The 22,912-nt window shown below is 47.4% G+C and overlaps 1 protein-coding gene across 1 annotated transcript in view; it reads left to right on the top strand.

Moving 5' to 3' along the window:
- LOC147668692 (T-kininogen 2-like) overlaps positions 1–22,912 on the top strand; it is a gene marked incomplete at its 5' end in the record, with an annotated part of 106,583 nt that overhangs the window by 64,586 nt on the left and 19,085 nt on the right. The window lies entirely within an intron of this gene.

Consider the following 22,912-nt stretch of genomic DNA (forward strand, 5'->3'; position numbering starts at 1 on the left):
ATTGTGTCACCTTGTAGAATGGAACCGCCCTATGACGGAAAAGCCCCGGGTGTTTATGGTGCAGGCAGTGGCCGGTCGGCATATCTGGAGGGAGGTCTGGCTAGCCCCGACCTGCGCGATCCTGGGGACTTTATTCTTCGCCGGTCACCTACCCCACTATGATTGTTTGGGATAGGGTGTCTAAATGGATCAATCTCACCACGTTTCCCTCCCCCATGTCTCCAATTTTTTCAAACCCGACTTCCCTCCCGGGATGGACAAAGACGCAGGCACATGGTTTGTAAGCTTTTAGGGCAGCTGTTCGATCAGCAGGAATGTATTCCCTTTGATGAGATCCGCGAGGGTTACGGCCTGGCCGATACTGACCTTTTTCTTTACACACAAATGTTGCATTGGACAGCCAGTCCCCTAGTCCGTCCCCTGGTCAGCAGACCATTTCTCCCGTTTGAGAAGTGGCTCTTCCTGACAAAGGGATGACCGCAAACTCATCTCCGAACTCTATACCTTCCTCGCCAATGGTGCTCAGGGGGTGCGTTCAGCAGGACAGTAGCGGTGGGAGCCCGAAATAGAGTAGAGTAGTGAATTTATTGCACAGTTAATTAAAACTCTCAATTTAAAATACATTGTTTAAAAGAAAAAAGTGGTTAGTAACAGAGTTAAAAGGATAATTATCAAAAGTTAAAATTATTCAGTGGTTCAGCTTCTTCTGGATTCGGGCCAAAAGTTTGAAAGATGCCCTAGGACATGTTTCCAGCTATTGGGCAGTTACTTCTTTTTGTGCCTCCTTGATTCTCTTTGCCACTGCAGCCAGGAATTTTGTGATTCTGCAGTTTAATTGGGTCTCACTTGGATTGAAGCACAGTTTAACTGCCTGTCGGCAGGACCTGACCCCCTCCTGGTTCCATTTTACACGTAGTAGTGTTCTCATGTCCATTAAGCTGGGACAAATACATATTATATGGGTTAGGTCTTCAGGTCCTGCCCGAAATAGGGCGCATCCTTTCAGATAAAGAATGGGAGGATATTTTCTATAGGTCACACCATTTCGCACACTCCATGGGCCACACAGAGACTGCATTTAAAATTGAATCCTACTGTTATTATACCCCGGCTCGCTTAACTAAGTGAAACTCACAGTGTGACAGCCTTTGCTGGCGTGGCTGTGGGAGCCCTGGTACCCTCTTACACTTGCTCTGGCACTGCCCCAAGCTTATGAGGTAAAGGGAGAAAACTCTCGCGTAAATTGACAAGGCCTTTGACACTGCCATTTCGGGATTCCCCGCCTACACTATTTTAGGACTGCCCAACGCTCTGACCATCCCCTTGATAAGCGTGGCTCAAATCCACCTGAGTGACTTACCACACTCACCTATAGTTACTCACAAAGAAGTCAGCCGGACAGTGGAGAAGAATAAACAAGGTAATTTTTAAGCATGGGCGAATTTTACGAATCTGGCGTTCGCGAATTTGCGTATGTGCGAACTCGCAATCTGCAAAATCCGCCAATTCTCGCAAATTTCTTTTTTTTTGTGTTCGCAAGGGTTTAATTTGGGGTTAATTTATTAATGTGTCACTGTTTTAAAATTCCAGTCTGGCACCTGTTTCCTTATCTGTAATTTGCTTTCTGTTGCAGTGCAACTTTTTTTTTCCAGGACCTTTGTGGCCTACTTGTAGCTATTCTATGAGCCTGCTGTGAGGGTCAGAGCAGGGTCATAGAATTGTTGCAACTAGCAACTGAACTCTGGAGGGGCCCTAGTCAGGAAGCACTACAGGGAATGGTTACTAATGATGAGTTTGAACTTTTGCACCTGCTGAGTGCTTTCAGTTTTGCAAAACTCGTTTTTCTGCAGAACAGCAACTGTATTGCCCCAAACAAACATAGGCACACCACTTTGCCCTTGTAACACACGATTTGCGACCTCTCACATGTTTTTACCTTTGATACTGGCACAAGTGCCACCTCTGCCTACATAACACTTGTTCTTGGGCCGGAGTGCCTAGCACCTTTTGCAGTAATATACCCCAAATGATACTTTGTTTTCTCTTGTAACTGCACACTTGTCACTTTTTCCTCCTGTGCACTTTTTACTACCTCATGTAATTTTGGCTGCGCACAATTTTTACTACCTCATGTATTTTGTTTGCTCACAATTGTCACTACTACCTTTACTACCTCATGTATTTTTGGTTGCTCACAATTTTTACTACCTCATGTATTTTGTTTGCTCACGAATGTCACTATTACCTTATGTACTGTAATGTTTGCGTTTGTAATCTGTTCTTTTGTAATGTTTCTCATTATGTTTCATTTCTGTTCCTTCTGTGAAGCGCTCTGACACCTTCGGGTAAAGTCCGCGCTATGTAAAAATGCATAAATAAATAAATAAATAAATAAACTGAACTCTGGAGGGGCCCCTCAGGAAGTACTACATGGAATGGTTACTAATGATGAGTGAACTTTTGCACCTGCTGAGTGCTTTCAGTTTTGCAAAACTCATTTTTCTGCAGAACAGCAACTGTAAAGCCCCAAACAAACTTACTTGTGAAAGTTGATTTCTAATCCAAAAGGGATCCAAAGAAAGTCAAAAGGCCTCAAATCCAAAAAAGTGCAGGCAAATGTCAACCTGAGGAGTTATTCTGATAAAAATCATCATTTTCAGAAGGTCTATGCTGCTTGCTAGTGGATTTCTTGTGCAGAATTGCAAATTTTGTAATTTCGCGAGTGCGAGATTGTTGCTGCCTGCCGCACCTACATGTTCGCAATTGCGAACTCTCGCGATGCGTCGCCAAACTCCCGCGGGATCTCGCAGCAAGATCCAAAATGGCGCAGCACTCGCAAAATATCGAGAAAAACAACTCGGCAAACGCTGAATGACGGTAAGTGAACGCCGCACGCCGCAATATTGTATCACCAAGAAAAAAAATCTGCTGCGTGCGAATTTGCGGTTTTACGGTAAATTTGCGAGAGTTCACGAATTGCGAATTTACCGAAAATCCGCAAAATCCGCGCGCGGAACGGATTTTCCACCCACGCTCAGTAATTTTATTAGGCCACAAACTCCTATATGAGAGGGCCCTGTCCGACCTCACCCCTAAGAGTGCGCCGAGAGGACTGACTCATCTCATCACAGTAATACATTATATCATGGTACAGCAAAGTAAAACACGCCCATACTGGAAAAGTACTGAACCCGAGAGAGGGGAACAATGGCCTCACAGAAGAGGTATCTGCACCTGCAAGAGCAACATTTGGTTATCTCTGCCCAAGGCCGCGGAGCCAGGCCTCAGCGTCTCCAGAGCATGAGAACATCACAGATAAGAAACTTGCTAGTTTCTGCCACAGTTAGCTAAGAAACGAAAAACTGCTGCATTAGGGTTTTTCCTATTCCTACGGGAGGGGGGAGGAGCGAGTGTGACTCGCGCACACAGATGAACATCGAAAATGGTGGCACACAAGCTAAGAAAAGTGAACATCACCACACGCATAAATGAATAATACTTATGAATAGCAGAAACTCAAAAAGGCACGAGTGAATACGTCATTAGTTAGACACATGATGCTAACTCGCATATGTGAATGGCATTGGGCGGGGCATCGGAAAATGAAACCTATAAGACCCTCCTTTTAGCATCATTTGGCTAACTGGAGCGTAGCCTTTATTAACTAAAAAGGTAGGGTCTTGGGGGGCGTGGCTAGCAGCCAACGATGGCGGACGCAGCGTAGGGAGGCTACCGCGGCAAGGCGGCTTCCCACATAAATCCGCTATAATAATCCGATAGATTTTATTACTATTCGGGGCGGACAGGGTCCGGCGTCCGTGCGGCGCCCACCGGAGCAATTCAAAGACAGCGGCGGCCCGACAATTGACGGAAAGACGAGGAGAGAAGAGGGGCCTACTGTCCGCCTCACAGCAGCGACGTAGTGGGCAGAACGAATCCGACCGGAAGCGGTGTCCTGGCGGGTGCTGCCGGCCGGAAGTGCCGGTCCTCCGGCCGAGCCGAGGGAAAACAGTCGGAGAGCATCCATAGGCGGCAGAGGGCCGGGCGGAGACCCGAACAAGTGAGCGTTGCCGGAGAAAGTACACGGAACGCAACATAGAGGACTCCGCGGCCCGAAAGGGCAGAACAGCAATCTTGGATGGCGGACTCGCATCGTGGGCAGAGACCCCGAGAAACAAAAGCGGGACCAGCTATGAAGGTCCGCCTGGCATAATACGATCAGGGGTAATCCCGGGTGAGTGGTGAGGCGATCCCAAATTTTTTCACATGAACATTTGGAGGTGTACCATCTGGGGGACGCGGTGCCCCCTCACCCCACCCCCCTCTTATTGCTGGAACATAAGCGACACTAGGCAGCTTGGAGGTCGACCGCCTGAATTTTAGAGAAGGGGCTCTGGATCAGTGACGTGCAAACGCGCTGGACAGCGCAAAGGAAAGGCACCATATGCCCCGACTAAACTGGCCACTGCGCGGTTTGCTCCTACAGGCTCAGTCGGCTGATTGTGCCGCAACACTGCTCGGGGGTGCTGGAGAGGTGTACAGAGTCCTTTTTCACCTGGAAAGAGGCGGGGGGATACCCCAATTGTCCATAACTTGCACAGGGCACTACCCGATCCTGCACTGTCGACAACGGAAGACCCAGCAGACAAGGGCCCACCAGGTGAGGCCTGTACTACGCACTGCGGAGTGACTATCGTGACTACACGCAGGCATCAACCAGAAGGTACGTGGGACACCCTCCTGTTGCCCAGGTGCCGCGCCTCTGTGGGTGACTAGAACGCTCTTCGGTGGCACAACAGGGCGAACAGAGGCCCCAGGCACAACTCCACACAGGCCAAGCTTGACAAATTCGCATATGAGAAGCAGACTCCCCCCCAAGAACAACGCAAGCCCACGGGGAAAATGACGGAAGCTGATGGGGCTAAGAAGGCTACACTGGAGGATGTTCTGGCGGCATTGGGTCAGGTACAGGCGACAGTGGGGTCTACGGCAACTGAGGTTACCCTTATACGAGCGGACCTCCAGAAGATGAATGAGAGAGTTAAACAAGTTGAGGTGGTGACCAAATCCTTAGTCGAGGATGTGTCGGAACTACAAATCGAAATGGGTAAACTGCAAGCGGACAACAAAATACTCAGAGAAAAACTTGACGATCAGGAAGGGCGCTCTCGGCGAAACAACGTCCGAATTTTAGGCGTACCGGAATCTGAAGATACGGGAGCGTTGGACCTCTACGTGGAGGATATGATCAAAACTCGGCTCCAGCCTAAAGGCCTCTCACATTTCTTTTCTGTGGAAAGGGCCCACAGGGTGCCAGGGGGTAAGCCAAAGACGGGAGGACCGCCGAGGCCAATATTAGCGAGACTATTTAACTTCAGGGACCGGGACGCCATTTTACAAGCGGCAAGAGTGGCACCAGCCATTCAGATCCAGAACTCGAGGGTGTCCTTTTTCCCAGACTATACGGCGGAGGTCTCAAGGAGAAGGAGAACTTTTCTAGAGGTGAAAAAGACATTAAGAGAAAAAGAATTGCCTTACTCGATGCTCTTCCCGGCCCGGCTCCGAGTGGCAGCAGATAAAAAGGTCTGGTTCTTCAACTCCCCGGATGCGGCCAGGAATTGGCTCAAGGGTTGGCGCACTGCGGACCAGCCGCGAAGAACTCATAGATCAAACCACGGACACAGAGAAGATAGCCGGACAGGGTCGCAGACATCAGGCAGAGGAGGAGCGGGAGGATCCCAGACTCATGGATTCGCAGGGGCCGACGGAGAAGAATGACCTGGAACATAAGAGGCTATAATGGACGCTGTCTTTGTTTATGGACATACTGGTTTGTAGTTGCAGATGGACGCTGGCCTGGTTAGCCCCGGATGTAAGCAGGGATGACGCCTGCTCGGGGAGACGCTCTCCCTCCTACACGCAAGTACTCTGGTTGTGGGATGGGTTAAGCACTCTGCTCAGTTGGGGTGGCGGGCAGTTGGAAGTCCGTTAAGCAGGGGTGCAGGGAGAGGGGGTGAGGGGGGGGGGTTGTTTAGACACAGTTCGGAATACACATGTAAGGTCGAAGAATACTGTTATGCATACGGGCGGTTTGACAAAGGTTTGGCATATGCAACACTGGTTTAGCTCTTCCATGAGGACCCTAAGCAGTTTATTGAACAGGTACAAAACCAGCACTCATGTCACAAATACCAAGGACCTCATAATTGCAAATGGCTGATGACCAAGCACACAGAGCGGAAAGAGTAGACACAGATTCACAGGGCAGGTCCCTACGATTACTGACTTGGAATGTGAGAGGGCTGGGTGATAAGGTAAAACGAGGACTGGTACTGACCACACTGAAAAGGCAGAAACCCACTATAGCACTACTACAGGAGACACATTTGACGGGGGGGCAACCAAGGCCATGGATAGGAGAAGGTACAAGATGGTAGTCCACTCGGACTTCACGTCGAGATCCAGGGGGACTGGTATCCTGATTCAGAAATACTCACAGTTCATTCCCTTACAAACTAAGACTGACGATCAAGGGTGCTTCGCGGCACTGCAAGGACAGTGGGAGGGTAGGCTCCTTAACTTGGTTTCTGTATATATCCCATTGGCACTTCACTCGGTGCAACTCCCGAAACTGGCTGACTTTATACTGACCCTTCCCGAGGGGGACGTTATTCTTGGGGGGGACTTCAACGCCATTTTAAATACACAACTTGATAGGTTCCCAACGCCAGTTCCCACGGGGAGACCCCCCTGCTTCCAACGTTTTTTAACAGCCATGGGTCTCATTGACGTCTGGAGGTACCCCCACCCTAAGGCTAAACAATACACCTTCCACTCCGCAGTGCACAGCAGTATGTCAAGAATAGCCCACTTCCTGGCCCTCGGCAATGGTATCCAGCATATAGACACCGTAGAAATTCACCCCCGGGGAATCTCGGACCACTCCCCACTTACTCTTACGATCTCCACTCAGGAGAAGTCACCCAAACGCATATACCCCATACATGCTGCATATCTTAAGATTCCCCAAGTTCGCAAGGCTCTTAAAAAAGTGACGACACACTATTTCAACGAGAATGTAAACTCAGTACGCTCCTCAGAGGTCGCGTGGGAGGCGTATAAGACCGTTTTCAGGGGGCAAGCCATAAATTCAATCACGGGCTACAAAAGGGAACAGGCTCAGGAACTAGCTAAATTGGAATTAACGTTGCAGGAAATGACAACGGCACATGAACAACACCCCACTCCGGCCACGTTACACGTACTTAACCTTCAACAGCAACTTTACACTGACCACTTACGTTTTCAGGTTAAAGGGCAAATGGCAGACACACAGAATAGGATTTATGAGGTGGGAGACAAGGCAGGCAGGATGCCGGCATGGCTCGACAGGAGAGGAGGAAGTTCTAGAGGAATCTAACAAGTGAGGGATAATCTGGGGATGACGCACACTAACCCAGAACAAATGGTTGAGAAGCTCGCAGCCCACTTCGAGGGGGTCTACACCCCTGAGAGCATGGAAACACCCGAGATGGCCAGAGAGCACTAGAACAGATAGAGGTCCGGACGCTTTCTTCGGAGGTGGCAACTGAGTTAGATGCGGACATTACTGCTGAAGAAATCCAGATGGCTATTAATGCGTTGAATTCGGGTAAGGCGCTGGGACCCAACGGCATACCTATAGAATGGTATCAAGCGACGCCCGAGAGCCTCAGCAAACATCTACTAGCGATGTTTAAGGAATGTTTAGAGAAGGGCTTACTTCCACCAGATCAGAGGTTGGCAACTCCAGTAGCCATCCCCAAGCCAGGGAAGCCACCTGAGGATTGCTCCTCATATTGCCCCATCTCGCTGCTTAATGCAGAAGCTAAAATCCTCGCCAAGCTCTTGGCGACCAGAATTTTGCCTCATCTGCCGTCCCTCATACACCCGGACCAGTCCGGATTTATGCCTCATAGAAATACAGCATTGAATCTGCACAGACTGCATGGAGAGCTGGCCAGGGCGGACTCGATCGCAACACAAGCAGTGATATTGACCCTTGATTCCAAGATGGCCTTTGACCTTGTAGAGTGGAACTACTTGTTTGAGGTTCTGTCACATTTGGGATTCAGCCCCTGGTTTACTGCATGAATTAGACTGTTATACGCTGACCCTGTTGCACAGGTAGTAGCAAACGGCCATATCTCGCGAACATTCCCACTGGGGAGGGGCACACGTCAAGGATGCCCCCTTTCACCATTACTATTTGCGATCTCATTGGAACCCCTAGCCACTCTAATAAGGACCTCGCCGCTCCTGACGGGCATACGCTGGGCGGAGGGCTGGGAGGACCGGCTTTCACTCTATGCAGGCGATATGCTGGTATATCTAACGGACCCAGAACGCGGGGTGCCGGCTCTATTGCATCTCTGTGGTAGGCATGGTAGGGTGTCAGGATATACGTTGAACTGGAGCAAATCGGATCTATATGTACTGAAGGGACCGGTCCCGACACTGAATGCAGAATGCCCCCTGAAGATAGCAGGCTCGTCATTTAAATACTTGGGAAACCAGGTTACTAGGGACCCCTCGGAGTTCATGGACAAAAATCTGGGGCCCCACTTGGAAAGACTCAAGCAGGACGTTGAGTTTTGGTCGGGCTGCCTTTAACGCTACTGGGAAGGGCGGCACTGTATAAAATGATGGCTTTGCCCCGTTTTTTGTACGTACTTGAAAACACGCCATATCCGGTGGCTCCGAGATTCTTTCAGAAAGTGGCGGCAATGGTATCCAATCTTTTATGGGGGAACCTCCCGGCGCGCATCGCACACCCCAAATTGCACAGGGGATGGTACGATGGCGGGATCGCATTGCCTAATCTAAAATTGTATTATTGGGCGGCACACCTGAAACCCATCAATCAATGGATACACACTCCACAAAACGAACCAGCATTTCAGGCAGACAGGGCACAATTGGGCACAAATAGTTTATTGGCTCCGTTGTATGACCAACGTAAAATGCGCAAATTGGTGGGGCCCACCAGATTAACTGTGGCAATATGGCACACAGCGACACCAACACTGGGATGGAAGGGGAGAATAACCAAGCTTACCCCACTGTGGGACTCTCGAGCCTTAGGTAAAATGAGAAACAGCAGAGGGTTATCACACTGGGATACTATAGGTATATCTACAGTGGGGGATCTCTGGGAGAGGGGAGGTGTGGTACCTTTTAGTAGATTGAGGGAGCTATACGACCTGGGTGAGCGGGAGTTATATAGATATATTCAGATACAACATGCGTTAATGGCTGCTCTGCCCCCGGACACGGATCTGCCAGAATCCTCCCCGCTGGACGACCGCATTCTCACTGACTTTATGATTGAATGCGCAACATCACTCATGTACCGTAAACTACTTAACAACTTACCGGACCCACTGACCCCTTTGAAGGAAAAATGGGAGGGAGACACTAGTGAAATGGACGAACATGAATGGAATGAGGCGATGGCATCGCCTAAGGAAGTAGGCATCTCCGCACGACTGAGACTTGTGCAATTGAAAGTGTTAAATAGGGTGTACTACACGAGGACTATGTTACACCGCATTCACAGAGTACAACACCCTTACTGCCTTCGTGGGTGCGGGGAGGAGGGCACGTTTTTTCACACCATATGGGACTGCCCCAGGGTCCAGGAGTTTTGGAGACAAATACTGCGAACAATATCACAGGCATTGGAGATCTCACTGTTACCTGAACCAAAGAGGTGCCTCCTAAATATATGGGAACCTACTGATCTATCCAGATACGGTCAACTTTGGGTCACAGTGGGCTTGATAGTGGCGAAACGTGATATTGCACAGCGATCGGGAGTGGCAGAAGTGCCAACAAAGACGCAATGGTGCCTGAACATGGATAGGGTGATGGTAACAGAAAGGGCAGTGTACTCTAATCGAGCCTGTCTGGGGAAGTGGAACAAAATGTGGACCAAGTGGAACATGTACAGAGGGGAGATATGTGATCCATTGCCGGAAGATGACCAGGATGTGTCGGATGGGGAGGGGGAGGAGGAATGAGGGTTCTCACAGAGTATGGGGGGGAGGGAATCCATAGACCATGGGTTTCACCAGATTTGGCAGAATAGTATAGTGGGACGAATGGGGGAGGTTACTGGGGAGTAGAGATCAACGAAGCCGGTGTACTCACAATAACATGCATTTCAGGCAGTGTTGGAGGGACCGGGTGGAGTTCTAATGGGGGAACATTTCATGACTCAGTTAAACACGACCGATATCAAACAAAACATGACCACAATGTGATTCCTTAAGTTTCTTTTGTTTTGTTGTTGTTTTTGTAAAAATAGAAAATCAAGAACCAGTACTGATTAACATTATAATGACTACAATGTACCTCTTCATCGATGCAGATACAATGGTGTTCAAAATGTCTGACATTCTGACAATAACTTGATGATACTGCATGATGATTACAAGATCGCTATAGCGGCCAGCCTGTAGGGTTGTAGGCCTTCAGCTGTGTAAATTTGAAGGTGCAATAAAGGTTTTTGAACAAAAAAAAAAGGTAGGGTCTTTACACACCATTCTAGGGGCGGGAAAACAGTTTAATCAAAAATATCATCATCAATGAGCATCAACCAACGAATGTCAGGAAGTTCTATTATATTAGAAGCAGGATATTGACCAGTCACTTTTCTTGGAGACCGCAAATTGTTTGCACACATTGAGCAACAAGGGGGGAGACAATAAATGCAAAGGCAACAAGTCAGTAACACACCCACTACTCCTACAACACCCATTAGAATCTTCCAGCCCCATGAGGAGAAAACGCCCCATGAGGAGAAAACGCCCCACAGTCACCCTTGTAGTGACCATGTCCCAGTGTCTTGATGAAGTTCAGGCGCTAGTCTATGAAGTTTCTGTACCGCTAAGTTAACAGTGGGGGCTGAATCAGGAATATATTCGCAGCAAGACGTCCCAATGATGCGGCAAGCTCCGCCCCTATCAGCGAGGATGACGTCAAGCACCATCCTGTTTTAGATCGTAAATAATCTCATAGCCTGCATCTCGATGGACATATTAGCTGCAATGTCTGCTTCAGTGTTCACTACTTTCTCCATTACTCTTGAAAATCTACGGATAGCCCTGCTGTTAAATATTGGACCCCAGAAAGGCAGCAAACCTTTAGAAAAATCTGTCCATTGTTGTAGAGAGGTGTCTGTCTGATCCACATCCTCGACCTGGAGTGCCCTCCTTTTGCGCTGCTCAGGCATAACAGAGAACCTACGATGAGCCTTGTGATAGTCTGAGGGGGCCACATAGACAGGCGGAAGAAAATAGGCCAGATAACAGACTCCACCCAACCCTCAGGCAGCCACAGGTACCCATTATCTCCGCAAATGAAGTAGATATTTGGAGGGGTAACTAAAGAAGGACTAAGAGGCAGGCGGATCGATGCAGTCACATTGCAAGAACTGTTCCCAACTTTTATAGGGCCCCTCCATATGATACAAAAAAATGGTGAAGGCCCAACAACCGCTAAGGGCACCAAGGAATGACTGCTACCATTCGTCGCTGGGGGGTGTCTATAAGCTAGAGAAGAGTTCAACTGTAGAAAACTCTCCCGAACTTTATCAGTGTCATTTGGAGTCATGAATCTCCTTACTTTCTTCGAACATGTCTCCAGAAATGTTTGATCAAAACGTCCGTCAGTAAACAGTTGCCCATGAGAAGAAGCGGGCATAGGTCTGCAAATGCGTTACCCCGTCCTACATCATCCACCACTACTTTGTGTGCACTACACTTTATCACAGCCAATCGTCTAGGGAGTGTCAATGCTGTCAGTAGTCGTAATATCAATGGGCCATTCTGAATTCTCTGTCCATGTGATGCCCCGTTCCGCCCACAGTCCCCCATAACTATGAGCCATGCCAAAAGCGTATTGGCTGTCAGTGTAAATATTCACGTCCAGTCCCTCACTCAACTCACATGCTCGCATCAAAGCTATTATTTCTGCGGCTTGAGCCGAATGATATGGAATCCTAGAAGTTTCCACCACTGTTTCTAATGTTGTAACTGCGTATTATGCGGTGGAAGTACCATCTGCAATTTGAAAACAGGGCCCATCAACATACAGTTCCCCATCAGGATCATCTAGGGGTGTGTCTGTCAAGTCTATTCTTCCCTTCGTCTCTTCCTCTGTCCGAAACAAGCAATCATGGGCTTCATCGTCCTTTTTATCTGAAGGGATGGGTAGCAACGTGGCTGGGTTCAGAGTGGCACATCTTTTAATCGTAACATGAGGTGCAAACAATGTCATTTCGTAGTCAGTAAGACGAGCACTAGTTAAGTGCTGCGTCTGCGTTCTATTCAATAGGATGTCCACAGCATACGGTACCATTACTGTAAGGTCTGAACCCAACACGAGCCCCGCCGATTGTCTAATAGAGACCGCAGCAGCTGCTGTAGCCCTTAGACAGCTCGGCAAGCATAGCGGAAAAGTAAGCGCAAGGTCTCAGTTTCCTGCCAAAACATTGTGTTAAGACAGAAACGCGCAACCTTCCGCCTCATGTACATAGAGCACAAAAGGCTTCTGGTAACCAGGTGTTCCCAGAACGGGTGCAGAACACAAAGCAGTTTTTAGTGACTCAAAAGCTTCCTGACATGATGGAGTCCAGGGTAGGGGTTCGCGCACCTCTTTAGAAGTCAAATACAGTAGGGGTTTTGTTAGTAAGGCATAATTGGGTATCCACTGGCGACAATACGAGGTTATGCCCAAAAACGCTCGCACCTCTCGCTGCGTGTTAGGTACAGCCATGTTAGTTATCGCCTTTATGCGCTCTGGTGTCAACCTCCTCCCCTCCTTCGAAAGGAGATGACCTAAGTAGGTAACCTCCTTTCGACAGTATTGGAATTTAGGAAGGGACACTTTGTGGCCCTTGTGAGCCAAGTGGTGTAACAATTTAACCGTAGCATCCGACACCCATCCTCGGTGTCGATGCAATGAGAATGTCATCCACATATTGTAACAAGACATTGCCTTCAGGAAGTTCTAAATCATCCAACTGAGCCTTCAGAGCCTGACTGTAAATGCTGGGGCTCACTCTATAACCTTGAGGAATTCTACAAAATCTAAAACTTCAGCCAGCCAATGAGAATCCGGAGAGATAACGGCTATCTTCGTGTACAGGAATACTGAAGAAAGCATTCTTCAGGTCCAGGACAGAAAAATATTTAGCCGATGGGGGAATCATCGTCAAAATTGTGGTAATACCAGAGACTACTGGGTACTGGGGCTCAACCACCTGGTTAATGTGACGTAAATCAATCACAAATCTGTAAACATCAGGTGCATCATCACTGGCATCGGCTGACTGTCTTTTAAGAATCGGAAGAATAGGACTATTACACCTGTTAGAGTCCGTTTCTTCCACAACCCCTGATCGGATCAAATCTTATATTATCTGCAACAGGGCTTTCTCACCATCTCTAGATATTTTGTACTGGGGTATCCTCTGCAGTCGGGCCCCCACCTTAACTTTGATGGACACAGGGGGGATATCCATTTTTCCCACATCAGTATCGCTACTGGCCCACAAGCTCTCTGGGATGTCGCCAAATTCAGCTGGCAAAGGCTCATCTTTAGAAAAACACTGCTGTGCACGTGCGACAGTGGGACCCAATGTGAGGTATACACCATCCGGAGAACAATAAATGGTGGCATTCAATCTCTTTAACAAATCCAAACCCAACAAATTCTCTCCACAATTCGAGGTCAAAAGGAAGGGAGAGTCAACAGTAAAAGGACCAATTGTTAGAGCAAGAGGCTTGGAGATGGGGCTAATCACCGGAGTACCTGAGAACCCTACGGAGATATTATTCTTGCCAGACAGAGCCCCCCCTGGGACCTGAGAACGTGCCACTGCACTTTTCATAGCGCCTGTATCCACTAAAAATTTCAGAGGGGACCCCGACAAATCTGCAGTCACATAGGGTCCCCGTTGATCAACATCCACAGAAACTGGTCCCTCGCTCTGTCCTACGCTGTCCTAGTTTTGAGAAAATCCGGTCAAGTCGTCCATAGAACAGGCCAGCCACCGGTAACCAATGGAGTGAAGCAGAGAGACGGATAGGAAAAATACAAAATCATCGAACCTCAAAACTCCAGGCTCCAAAGGAAACCCGCGGCGCAGCCGCCCGAGGCCCGCGATGTCACCACGAAGTCCGGGGCCGCAATTCTCCACCAAGATGTGGAAGCGAGTCTGAAATACAAGGGATAATTAATGATAGGAAAGACAGACACAACCACAGAATTTGTCAGCTCAGAATATGGTATATTTATTAGCCACAACAAATACAATTTAACGTGCAACACGGTGACAGTCAGCATAAAAGCTAGAATGTCCAAAGATTTATTGAGTTTGGTATGCTTTATAGATTTGAACCACAAGACCACCCATATGACACGTAGCAAGAAGTATTATACGTAGTCTACAGTGCATCATGAAACCCACAGCCAATAGACAGGATCTGTAACAAGATATCTCCTTGTAAGGTGTGATAGATTTGATGCATACATACTGTAGCTAACCATGTGATCAGAATGGGCAGTTTGGGGACAGTCAATCAAAATGCGAGCTGCCATGGCCTGATATATTTCCATACAAACTGCGACATAAGCAGGCGATGAGTAATATTGCGAAATCTTGTTATTTGTTAAAATAAAGTATTGTGCAAGCCGTGTGTCACGTATCTCGTCTGGGCGTGGAGAATTGCAAGGACAGCATTTCTCAGACGGTGAAAGTGCAAAACACCCCAAGATGGAGGTTTTTAGATGTAGGCTAAGTTAATAGGCCTGAAGCCATTCTATTTGGTATCAAAAGGAAAAGATGGCTTCAACATAGTCATCATTGTAATACTGTCCATCTCCTCTTTGAAAGTGTTGCCAATACCTGTCTCCGTCAAAACAATTCCCTCCCGGTCTCCTACCTCCATCAAACTGCCTGTCATCCCTCCGAAAAACGACCTCGCCCTCTGCCTTGTCCGGCATTTGACTGGAGTTCCGGACAATCTCTCCACCAGTGCCCCTCCTGTTCACATTTTGCACACTGATTCGGTCCCAATCGCTCCCTCCGTAACCACTTCCCCCTCGTCCCGCTACCGTAGGTGGGGCACCACGGCCCCGACCCTTAGACACCTGCTGCAGCAACACCCTTGTCTTCAAGTCCTTGGCCTTCTTTTCCTGCCTCTCTTTATTCTCGTTCTCCCTATGCTCATAGTACTGAGCCATGCTTAAAATGCCAGAGGGGGTGGACGTCGTCCACGTACTCTCCGACGCCTGCAACCTAGCCGATATTTCCGGTAACAGATTCATTACGAATCTGTTAACGAAAAGTCGTAACCCTCCGTCCTGCGAAATGTCCTGACCACTAAAGTCCATAAAAGTCTCCTCAAACCAAATGAAAAAATCAGAGACAGCTTCATCCTTTTTCTGCCTACATGCCGTCAACTTATCCCAGTCCACTTTCTTCGGGGGAATGAGAGAGTGCATATATTTAATAATTCGCCCCGGTAATGCTAAAATCTCAGCTTTCGGCTTTTCCCATGGGTTTCGTTCTTTGTCCCAATCCTGCAATTCCACCCATGTACCGCCCAGTTCCTCCTTATGATCAGTGCCCTTCACCTGTCTCCACACATCCACCAGAACCAACAATCCAAAAAATAATTCAATGTCAGCTAAAGTCATAACTGTCGAGGAGGCTGCCTCCGTCAGTTCCTTGTAATAGGCTGTCGGATTTTTCCTAGAGTCGGGCAGCTGAGCTTTCAAAGCTAACACCACACTTCTTTTCCATGGCGTATATACCCACTGTTCTAGAAAGTGGGTGTCTATACGAGCCCTAGTGACAGCATTTGTTACCGAGTCTACCACCTCAGGTACTTTGGGGTGAAAAATAGGATGTACCTCACGCATTGGATGTATCCCAGGAAAATGGGGCTCTCCGGCAGACGGTAATTCATTTCTATACTCTAACAAGGACCTTAAACTTCGCATCACCTCCCGTACCCCAGTATAAGCCCTATAGGCTCCATTTTTCACATCATGAAGAATTGCGGGTGCGGCCCCTCCGTACCCTTGCTCCCATAACGCTATCACCGTCGTCGACATGTGCCACAAAGCGCGCTGTTGCATAAGGGGCTCATAATCTTTCATTGTGGACCAAATGTCTTCGAACAAGTAAATATTATTTCTAGGCCCACTTACAGGCTTGATTGGCCACCATCGTTTTTTCATCTAACCCAACTGTAGAACGCGTAAGCAACTTTCGTACCTGAGTGGGCAACCCATTTCCCATACCTCTATTTGGGGTCGGCAGACCACTGCCGGGAGTAGCACTGGCGGAAACAGCGGGAAGTGTAGAGGAAAACAAAGAGGGAGTAGGTGAGCTCGCTGCAAGGAGAGAGACCAGGGGCGCAGGCAAGGAAGAGGTGACAGAAGGCGAAAACAGTCCGGCATCCCCCAGCAAAGGAGAAGTTAAAGTCGAAGAAGTGGGGGCGGCAGGCAAAGGAGGAGCACCCATTTGCGGAACCAAAACCTCGCTTGGAGAAGTAGAACCCGCCAACGCGGGGTACAATGACTGGGGGGCGTACGGGGGAGGGAGCCGAGCACTCAAAATGTCCTCCATCTCGTCTTGTTCTTCCTCTCTAACCACATAACTTTTATTCTCCTGTAGCCTAAAAAGCCTGTCTGCGCGCTCAATCCGCTGCTCATTCTCTTTCTTTGTGTGTTCCCGCGCCTTCTACGCCATCGTCTGCGCCGCTCTCTTCTGAGCTACCTTCTCCTCTCTCAACCGACGCTCCCTTACTTCCTTTTGCCACATCCTTAGTGAATCAAACATACTCTTACGACTACGCCTAGCAAACAATCTGTCTTGTAAATAGTCTATTTTTGCCACATCTAAAGAACCTGTCAATTGCCACTGCAAATCCACATTGCCCTTAGTGTATCTGTGCCACAAAGTATTAAACAAAATCGGGGTCAATCCATGTTTCAAGTACATATCAAAATTAGGGGAACCCTCCACCGGGGCGGGTTGGCTCTCGGCCAATCTGGTGTCCGAGGTGCCGCAACAGCACCCGAGACACCGCAACTTACTGAAATACTGCATCTTCACACACCCAATCGTACCCTAGCGCAAACTCTCACGCACCTGCTCACCAACTTCCCAACTACACAAGCACTACTAAACACACACACATATATTCGTTCATCCTATGCGTCAAATTTTCTTACCAAACACGTGTCTACAAAATGGGACAAGGCCCGTCGACCAAGTCCTGGGGAACCTGGACCCTACCGCAGACCGAACAGTACACTAACTGTTCTGAGGTTGGAGGACACATCCGTCACCCGGGCAGCACTACAGATTATTGCACGCTTTACCACGGAAGACCCAGGACCTGCTCCCAATGAACCACACACGCTAGGGGTTTGGGTGAGTCCCCGAATCTACCCGCAATGAGCCACACCTCCACCGCAGTACCACCCTGTCGAGGACCACAAGCAAACGTCCACCCAAGCTCCGCCAAGTCTGTCAGAGCGCCACTCGCAGCCTTAGTTCCCCGGAGCACGCTAGCCCCAGGAGCACAGCGGATCCTCCAACCACTAGAGACACACCGGTCTCTTGGAGCATCCCAGCTCTCTCAAACAACAGTAGGACAACTCACCTTCCGTTTGCGGTACCGGCCTCTACCGTTCTCCACCTCCGGCTGTCAGGACCAACACGGTCAGCCTCAAGTTCCACCTTCCGGACCCTGGCGTAGGATCCCGAATCGGGACCTCTCCCGATCAGCAGGGTGGGGCAGCACTGCGAGAACCAAGCTCGGCATCAAAGTGGGTACCCGGACCCACCGTGCCGACCAGAGCGTCCCCGGTCTTCTGCTACTCATTTACGGGTGAGAAAGATCCTAATCGCGGGGTTCCTGTTCGGGCGCCATCTGATAACCGTGGCTCAAATCCACCCGAGTGATTTACCACACTCACTTATAGTTACTCAGTAAGAAGTCAGCCGGACAGTGGAGAAGAATAAACAAGGTAATTTTATTAGGCCACAAACTCCCATATGAGAGGGCCCTGTCCGACCTCACCCCTAAGAGAGGACTGACTCATCTCATCACAGTAATACATTATATCATGGTACAGCAAAGTAAAACACGCCCATACTGGAAAAGTACTGAACCCCAGAGAGGGGAACAATGGCCTCACAGAAGAGGCATCTGCACCTGCAAGAGCAACATTTGGTTATCTCTGCCCAAGGCCGCGTATCCGGGCCTCTGCGTCTCCAGAGCATGAGAACATCACAGATAAGAAACTTGCTAGTTTCGGCCATAGTTAGCTAAGAAACAAAAAACTGCTGCATTAGGGTTTTTCCTATTCCTACGGGAGGGTGGATGAGCGAGTGCGACTCGCGCACACAGATGAACATCCAAAATGGTGGCACACAAGCTAAGCTAAGAAAAGTGAACATCACCACACGCATAAATAAATAATACTTACGAATAGCAGAAACGAAAAAAGGCACAAGTGAATACGTCATTAATTAGACACATGATGCTAACTCGCATATGTGAATGGCATTGGGCGGGGCATCGGAAAATGAAACCTATCACCCTTGCGCTCGATCAGGGGCAGGCAGATTGCCCTGGCTTTGAATACTGCGCACGGGGTCCTACTAGCGGGCTGGAAGACAGACAGGATTCCAGATCACTTTCAATGGCTGCACCAATTGTGGGTCCTCCTGGGTATAAAGCGCTTGTCTATGGCTACACTTGGGGACAAATCCGAATATTTCAAGGTCGGGGGCCTTATTTATCTCCATCCTATCCTCGGAGTTCCGAGAACTATCATGCCCTGCCTATTTAAGACTTCTGAAGCTGATTCCTGAGAGCGGGGGGGGAGGAGGCTAGTGGGGTTGGCCCCTGACGACCTCACTCGTTACCCAGGGACCAGATAACTCACACTCAGGACCATTTATGATCATCTGCGTGTATTTCTGGCTCACCGGGAGAGAGGAGGGTGGGGTGGGGGTGGTCGCAGGATTTTCTTAGTTGGGAATTTGGGTGTGTCCCCCTTTTTTGTTGTTTTATTTCCTTTTTGTTCTCTAAAAGCAGACTTATTTGCTCCAAGTGGGTCTTAGTAGGCCCTGGATACATTATCAGATATACAGGTGTGTTGCATAGGATTTTTCAGTTGCTCTCCTCTTATAGTACTAAATCTGGTTAATGTTATACTCAGTTGAACATGGCCAGCCCAATGCGGGTTGTAGGCGGCATGCTGTGTTAATTACTCACTTGGGGCCAGATGTAGGAAGCCTAATTCCGGTCGGTAACGGCCGAAATGACTGAATTTCGGCCGTTACCGACAGGAATTAGGCTTTTCAGATGTAGGTGGCCAAATTGTAGGATTTGGTAATTTGCCGAATCGGTAACTTAAGGAATTGGTAAATTACCAACAGGCATATGCATCAAAGTAAATACCGGGAGCAAATGGGCAGATTCTCAGAATCTGCCCCTTTGCTCCCGGTATTTTTGCATTTGGGATGCATCATCCCAAATGCAAAAATCGCAATTTAAGGAATCTCTAAATTGAGATTCCTTAAATTACGATTGCATTTAAGGAATCCTAAATTGAGATTCCTTAAATGCAATGCATGAAAGTAAAAAAAATAGCGAATTCGCTAATAGGGGGAGCAAATTACCATTAAGTTGGACTTCATGGTAATTTGCTAAAACTTTGAAAAAAGCACTTTTGTGCATTTTTCAAAGTTTCGTGTTGCTCACAAACATGCCCTTAGGGCATGTGTGTGTGCAACAGATGTGCATAGATCAATTTCAGGGGTGCAACGGGGTGTCATTTTGACACCCTTGAAATTGCATGAGCAACTTGCGAGTACCTACTGGTACTCGCAAATTGCTCATGCAATCTCCAATTCATTCCTATGGGCCTGTAAGCCCCTAGGAATGAATGGGACAGCATTCCTTAATTGCGACTAGCACATTGCGAGTAGCAATTAAGGAATCGCTATTTTAATAGCGATTCCTACATGCATAGGCTTTTGCTATTCCTAAATAGTGATTCCTTAAAAATCGCTATTTAGGAATAGCAAAAGGCTACGTTGATGCATCTGCCAGTCAGTAAATTACTGAATCCTTAATGTAGAGAGAACTCAAGTGAGTGCTATCTACATTTAAGGATTCGTTATTTACCACCAACTATTAGTTGGTGGTAAATTCCGAATACCTTTTAAAAAGTAATTTTGTGCTTTTTATTTAGTGCCATGTGGCAGACATACATGCCCTTAGGGCATGTATGTCTGCCACATGTGCACCCATGCACTATACAGGGGTGCAACAGGGTGTCAATGTGACACCCTGCCACCCTTGTAGGTCTACCCCCTATTACCGATTCGGTATTTACCGAATCGGTAATTCTCATTCATTCCTATGGGCCTCCAGGCCCATAGGAATTAATGGGGAATACCAATTCAGTAAATACCAAATCGGTATTTACCGAATTTTACAGATTCTGTAAAATTTACCAAATTATTAGCTACATATCATTTACGGATTCTAAAATACCGAATCGGTAAAATTCGGTATTTTAGAATCGGTAAATGATATTTACCTACATCTGGCCCTTGTTATGCTTTTGATTCATATACCCCGTTTCCTTCCTTTTTACTATGTCGCAGCTGGCCCAGTGGGTTGTAGGAAATACGATGCGCTGTATTTCCATGCTATGAGCTCCGCCAATAAAAATCAACTTAATTCTAAAAATTACATACAGTGTCCCATTGCCAGACATTTGCCATTAATACTACCAATAAACTTATATTGAAAATTACCATAGTGTGTCAGGGCAAGCATTCTGATATTGCCCCCTTCAATATGTCACTGTTAACCCCGATCATGACAATATTTACCTCCAATGTGCTTGTACCAGCATTTCCAGCAGGGATGCACCCCCAGATTCTCCCCATGGAGCTAAAACCAATCTGGTGGAATGACCCTGAACACCCATCAGTTCTTTTATATTCACGGATCTGTAACCCTGCATTACTGCCTATTTTGCACATCTACTTACAGAAGGAGTTGAGAGCTTTTTGCCTTTATTGACTGCTCCATAAGTTTCTATAAGGTTCCACCACTTCATATTACCTTTGTCCCATTTCCATTTCTATGATCCTCCTAAAAGAGCAGAATCCCCTTCCCCTCCCATCCTCCTGTCAATTTCAAGCAATGCAATATTTGGAGGTGTGAAATCTAGGGAGAGAGGGAGGGTAGTTGGACTGTGAAAAGAGGAGGAATATGGATCTAGGTTATGAAGATTACCAGTCAGTTATTATTCATTACCCGTTATCACTTCCTCTCATCCCAGTCTGTACACATTGGGTATATAACAAGGAAAAAAACTTTTCAGTGACAAATAGGTGATGCTGAACAAAGACATTTATTTTTTTAAACAATTCAATGCATTTCTGAATCAAGGACTACTACATCAGAGCTCTTTTAGTGAATTGGCACATGAAAGTAGGTGTCCTGAAGAATAGCACTCGTTACTTAGCATGCGTTTAGTACGTATGCCATTACAACATGGTTGTTAGTACGACTGCGTTGTTAGTTCGCATACCTTTACTACGGAATTCGGAACAATGAATTGCATTAGGGGGCGCTGGATGTTGGAATAGTATAATTTACTATTCCAACTCCTGTCTGTGCGGACACTAGGGAAGGTGTTGGATTTTAAATCCAACACCTTCTCCCCCCCTAATGCAAGTCATTGTTCCGACTTGCGTAGCAAAGGTTTGCAAACTAACAACGCGGTCGTTATAACGACCACGTTGTAATGGCATGCGAAGTATCGCATGCAAGGTAAACGCTGTTCACCGTCCTGAAGATTCAGGGTCACTAAGAAATCTCCTTCTGAAAGTAAAGGAATGTTGGTTTGTAGCGTTTCCATTCTGAAAGTATCTTTGTTTTTTTTTAAATATTTTTTTATTGAAGGTTTTTTCACATATAGCACTGCACAGCATATAGTGTAAGAAGAAAAAAAATTCATTAAAAAAAATAAAATACATAAAAAAGTACACACATTGTTTATTTATCCCTACAGAATAAAGTGTTCCCAAGTAGAGAGAAATGTGAAAATAATTTAGCATAATCAGTCGTAGATACCATAAAGAAAAACTCTTCCTCGCATATTCCATTTGCACAAAGCGGGAACTACCATATATCGTTACTAACACCCCTCCCCTATACCTCTACCCTATCCCCTTTCCAAAGCATCAATGGTTTCCAAATCTTCTTACCTAATGCCCTACCCCTTTTACCTTTCCTTTCATATATCCCTTTTTCAAGATTGTAAACCGCCAAAAGACTAGCAAGCCTATGCTGCATAGCTGGGGGAGTCTTTCCCAGCCATGTCCTAGCGAGCAACAATCTTAAAACTGAACACAACACTGTACAACCTAACTCCAGGGAATCTTGGAATCTAGCCATCTCGATCCCCAGCTTATTCGCCCATTTACCACCATGCTTCACCATATCATCTGGCTTAGTAGTAACTAGATTCGCGCATACACTGTGGATTGTCACCCCCTCTCCCATTCCTACCAGGTCCAATATGAAATTGTTATTAAATCCTGCTGCTCCCCCTCATCTATTACACAAGAAGCTGCGTACCTGCAGGTATTTAAAAAAACTGTTCCTACTTATATTAAACTTATCCCGCAGTTCCACAAATTGAACAATCCCCTGGGGACCCATCAAATCCCCCAGTTTTCTAATCCCTTTCCCTGCCCATTCTGCCATGACTGAATCTGAAAAGATTTCTAAGGGGAGGGATCTGTTTTTAT

The sequence above is a fragment of the Lissotriton vulgaris genome, unplaced genomic scaffold (assembly GCF_964263255.1).
Source record: "Lissotriton vulgaris unplaced genomic scaffold, aLisVul1.2 SCAFFOLD_4785, whole genome shotgun sequence".
NCBI classification, from domain to species: Eukaryota; Metazoa; Chordata; class Amphibia; order Caudata; family Salamandridae; genus Lissotriton; species Lissotriton vulgaris.